Source organism: Mastomys coucha, unplaced genomic scaffold (assembly GCF_008632895.1).
Source record: "Mastomys coucha isolate ucsf_1 unplaced genomic scaffold, UCSF_Mcou_1 pScaffold11, whole genome shotgun sequence".
Taxonomy (NCBI): domain Eukaryota; kingdom Metazoa; phylum Chordata; class Mammalia; order Rodentia; family Muridae; genus Mastomys; species Mastomys coucha.
The window spans coordinates 17,707,124-17,713,123 of NW_022196893.1; positions in this window are offsets into that span (position 1 = coordinate 17,707,124).

A 6,000-nucleotide genomic window follows, 5' to 3' on the forward strand; every position below is an offset into this window, starting at 1 on the left:
GTGTTTACAAATGGCCTGTCTCTTGGGAATAAATCTTTGCACTTTTCTCAGGAAATATAGTCTATAAATCACAGTGACATTTTAGATGAGATTCGCCTCCTCCTGTGCCTCTGCCTTTAAGTGACCCCCATCCCTGTGTGTGTGCAGTGCTTGAGGGAGGTCGGTACAGCCCGGCCTGGGTAGGGATAGTTAGTTAAAGATAAGACCGCTGACATCTTCAAATGCCACATTTGTCAACACAGGAGTGACCCTGCCCCAGGTGCTGGGTGGGATGGCTCTGTCATGTTCAGTGTGAGAGCTGCCCTTCCCTCTCTCACATCTTGGTCTTGGAACGCTATTGTCTTTGCAGATGGCAGCTGCTGTTTAACCCTGTAATAATTGATTTTATTGTCAACTTGGCTAGGCCATGGTCAGTGTTTACCAGAATTAAAATTAGACATGAATGAAACGATTGGACAGAGAGAAGACTAATGGAATCCTGCACCTTCATCTACAGAAACAAGCAAAGGAATTGTTTTTAAAGAAAGATGGAATTAGACAGGATGTCAGAATAAGATGATGCTCACAGATAACGTCATCAGAGAAGTCAGAAATACAAAGATGAAAGGACAGTAAGAATTTCTGGAAGTTCACATGTAGAAGACTGGACAATAGCCTGCCATGAGAGTTCAGTGAATAAATGTGCTTTCAGCCAAGGTGGATGCCCTGAGTTCAGCCCTAAAGACTGACATTGTAGCAGTAGAGAGCTGGTTCCCACAAATTGTCCTCTGTCTTCCACACATGTGTGCACATGTACACACATGCACGCTCACAACCAATTATATATATGTTTTATACATATTAAATATGTAATAAAAGAATGACTGTACTAGAGATTCAACATGAATTACTTTGGAGAAGTTGGGGCACAAAGACTAGAAAAGCAGCATTTGCAACTCTTGAAATGCCAGAAGGCCTCAGTGTTACAGGAGGGTACAGCCACGTTTGGGGAAGTCCATCCAAAACGGACCGCAGCAGACCACACTCTCTGAAGCTGTTGTGCTCTACTGAAAGAACAGTCGCTGTCCTCCAGGCAAGAAGAGCATGAATTCTCACAGAGCAAAGAAAAACTCAGACAGATGCCAGTCTTTTGACAAGTCTTTGTACCAGATGGAATTGGGGACACAGATTTAAGATACACAGAGAAAGCAGTGCGAGCCAGGCTGCCTGTCACTGCACATCACAGGAAAGCCAGAAAATGCTGTCCTCCGGGCTTTCCTCAGCGTCTGCTTGAGAGTTGGTTTGACTCACCAAGATGATAGAAGGGGAGGGGATGGAGGAGGAAGACCAGCTGGGGGCCACAGCGGGCACACATGGAGTCAGGGTAGGATGGAAGAGACATGAGCCCTACCCTCTCAGAGGGTAGGCGGTCATCAAGCTGAGTGTGGGAGAAGAGGGAGTGTGTAAAGGGTAGAGGCTGATCACAGGGACTGAATATGGTGAGCTGGGACAGAGGAGAGAAGAAGGGCAGGATGCTTGGACTGGACACCAGGGTCAAGAAGGATGTGGATGATGGAAATGTTAAATGTCTGTCAGAGTGACGATGCTTGCACGTGTACCAGAGAGAAAGATAAAGCTAGATGCAGCATAGAGGGTATATGTGTGTGTGTACATAAGAGTGCACATGTGCATGTGTGTGTATGTGTGCATGTACACAAGAGTGCACATGTGCATATGCGTGTGTGTGAAAGCACTCGTGAATGGATGCATATGTTTATGGGTGCGATGCAATGTTTTCATATAAGTAGACATTATGGGAAAATTAAATCAAGTTAATTAACATCTGTGTGCCCTCACCCACTTATCACATTAATTATTTTGGTGACCTATGTATTAAGAGATATGACAGGTTACCCCAGTCTTGGTTTCTTTGTGGGACTTAAAGAGTCCCATCCATTCTTTGTGGAAGGCACAAGAATCTTTTACACGCGCACACACACACACACACACACACACACACACACACACACACATTTACACATCATATACATGCATTTCACCCAACTATGACAGAATGAGGGCAAATATACTGATTCCATTGATAAACACCAGATTGGATTGGATGTAAACAAAAGAAATAGACTTTCAGAATGGCCAACAAAATGAACCTGGCACTATGCATTGTACACAAGGTCTGCCAAAAGTAAAGAGATTAGAGAAGTACAAAGGAGTCTGAAGGGGAGGTCCAGGGCTCGGAGCACTGGCTGCTCTTGCAGTGGACCCAGCTTTGGTTCCCAGCACTCATGTCAGTCAACTCACAGCCTGCTTATAACTCCAGCTCCAGCTCCAGGCAACCCAACACCCTCTCCAGCCTTTCATGGGCACCTGAACAACCACCTCCATGTAATTAAGGATACAATAAAATCAGAAAAAGAGAGACAAAGAAAGTTCAAGTGAATAGATCCCTGAACAAATACAAATGGAAGGAAATCAGGTCCAAAAGGCAGATAGGTAAGGATGCCTGCCACGGCTTCCATTCACTGGGAAGACACACACACACACACACACACACACACACACACACACACACACACGCACACACACACACATGCACACACTCGCATACACATGCACACGCACACACACGCACACATGCACACACACATGCACAGGCACACATGCACACACTCGCATACTCATGCACACGCACGCACACACACATGCATACATGCACACACACACACGCACACACACACACACACGCACACGCACACGTGCACACACACGCACACACACGTGCACACACACGTGCACACACGCACAAGCACACACACTCGCATACACATGCACACGTGTGCGCAGTAGTATGGGAGGGTCAGCAAAGGACAGCAGGTGAAGGGTACACTAGAGGCACTAATAGGAGCTACAGTGAGAAGAAATAAACATGCAGTGAATGGGGAACTTACCACGCCTCTCTCAATTCATGACCAGCCATTATTAGGAGGAAGATGGAAGTCATCAATGACAGGACCAATGGGGCAGAGCCTACAATGGCACATTGAACTCTGACCTCTGGTAATTGAGAATACATTGTCTTTTAAAAGTACATGGAACAGCCTGCAAATTGAGCATGTCTATTGCTACAAAGAGCCTCTCATTAAGTCCAGAGCACAGAAATGATCCATCCAGCCCTCTCTTACTACAAGCAGGAAAACTAGAAGTTAATTACAGAGCTAGCAGAAGTGAACGCTCACCCAGCAAGCATGTCAGTAAACAACTCCGAATGAGGACAGCATGACTTCAAAGAATCCAGGTTGGGGAACTGGCTCGCTGACTCAGCATGAGGACTTGGGTTCAAATCTTTAGCACTCAGGTGTGTGTGCCTGTAAGCCTAGCACTGGGGGGTGGAGACAAGTGACTCTCCAGAGCTTGCTGGTTAATTAATTAATTCCAGTTCAGTGAGAGATCCTGTCCAAGCCATTAGGGTAGATTATGATTGAGGAAGACTGCTCTACTCTGATCTTCCATGTCTGCTCATAGGTGCACTCATGTGCTTGCAACACACACACACAGACACACACACAGACACACACACACAAATAAATAAATAAACAAATAAATAAATAAGGATATATGGAACATTGTTAAAGTGTTTATAAAGGGTAAAATGTGAATTTAAATAAAAATGAGTATCATTGTTATTACACTTCAAAAATACAATAGATTAACATCTAAGAATGAATAACTAACTGAACCCAAAGAAGGCAGATGGTGGAAACCCCAAGAGGTGAATCATCCCTGTGAGTCAGAGAAAAAGGCACAGAACAGACAAACAGACACAATGGAAGCCTGTGACTACAACCACAGTGTGTGTGTGTGTGTGTGTGTGTGTGTGTGTGTGTGTGTGTGTTTGTCTGATGCAAAGTTGAGGAGGGGCTGGGAAAGGACCTGTGTCAAGAGCTGAGAGAGTGCAAGCAAGGTTGGGTGGAGAGGGACTGAGCTTTTAAATCACCAGATCATGCATAAATGGTATAAGAACCACGTTCAATGTTGACAGAACGACCTTCTAAGAAGCTATGGGGAGCCACAGTTGAGCCCACTGAAGAAGGAATCTAAGCAGGTGGTTACCACTACAATGAAGCTGAGGTGGCAAGGAGGACTCCTTCCAAACCTCATTTCCACAGGGAAACACACTGTGTTTAATTAGACTCATTACTAGCAATCTTCTTAAATGAATCCAGAGTACATGGGAGGTGTGGAAGTCATCTGCCTCCTTCCTCAGAAGATGGGGTGAAAAGCAGGGGGTGTTGAGCTACCTCACTGATGGATGTAGATACACACACACAAAATAATACTCACTCCCCCAAAACGCAAAACAGCAGCAGAAACATGAAACAAATAACACATCATGAACAAGCAATTGTTTTACGAGGAATGAGAAGGTAGTGCCATATTAGAAAATATATTAATATAATCCATCAAGGGAGACAGCTAAGCATAAGCTCCATCTGATGATTTCCAAGGTGGAAGAGACAATCTGCATAATTGAATGCATTCATGTAAAAGAAACCCTGTTGGATCAAAAATAGCAAGTGATGCCTCTGAAACTTAGCCCTTTACCTGTGATACTTTGTGTCATATTCACCTGAGGGATGGACCTCTGAGTATGTCCCTGGGGAGATGATCTAGCTTATGCTAGTTGAACTGGGAAGATCTGCCCACTGTGAGAGACACCATTCCCTAGGCAGAATATCCTGGACTGTATAAGAGTGGAGAAATCAGCTCTTGCTCTCTTGCTCACTTTCTTCCTCTCTTACCTCTTCCCCCTCTGCCCCTTCTCTCCCCATTCCTTCTCTCCCCATTCCTCCTCCTCCTCCCCCCCTCTGCCTTTCTCTGTCTTTACTACCCCACCAACTCCCCTACCCATGACCTAAATAAATTTTATTCTATACTTTAAAAAAAAAAGAGTGGAAAAATCAAGCTGAACAACAACATTCATTCATTCTTTCATTCATTGTCTTTGTTCTCTATTATGGGTGTGATGTGACCCACTCTCTCATTCCTTTCATTCATTGCTCTTTGTTCTTTATTAAGGGTGTGATGTGACCCACTCCCTCATTCCTTTCATTTATTGCTCTTTGTTCTTTATTATGGGTGTGATGTGACCCACTCCCTCATTCCTTTCATTCATTGCTCTTTGTTCTTTATTATGGGATGTGATGGGACCCACTCCCTCATTCCTTTCATTCATTGCTCTTTGTTCTTTATTATGGGTGTGATGGGACCCACTCTCTCAGACTCCTGCTCCTATGGCTGCCAAACAGTGATGGTTTCAACTTGCAGCAGTGAACTGAAATAAACTCTTCCTCTGGTTTTGTTGGGGTGTCTTATCCCAGCAATATAAAAAAGTACACAAAGTATTAAACTAAGACTGGGCGGGTCTTCCCACCTCAATTCATGTGATCAAGATCATCTACAGAGATGCCCAGAGGCCCGTATCTCAGGTGATTCTAGCCTTTGCCAAGTGTCTTTCTTAAAAAAAAAAAAAAAAAAAAAAAAAAAAAAAAAAAAAAAAAAAAAAAAAAAAGCCAAGAAGAAAATAGACCCATTTGCCTCTTTCCCACCATGGACAATAAATTGTGTTAAAGTATTAGACAATGGGATTAGGAAATAGAGATAGAAGCAATATGCCCACATCCATTGGGGTTCAGACATGGCCTAAGTGTATCCCACAAGGTTCACATGTCAGAAGCATCAATCTCGGTGTATCAGAATTGAAAGGTTCCAAAATCTTTAAGGGGATGCGTCTGGTGAGAAGGGTAGGTTACCATGAGCATCACCCTTGGGAGGGATTAATGAAGTTCTCACAAGACCCCGTGAGATCCTATGACAGCAAATACTTAACAGTGAGCAAGCTCTGCCCATGGGTTCCTCTTGCTTCTTGACTCACAAGACAACTTTCTTCTTCTTCTTCTTCTTCTTCTTCTTCTTCTTCTTCTTCTTCTTCTTCTTCTTCTTCTT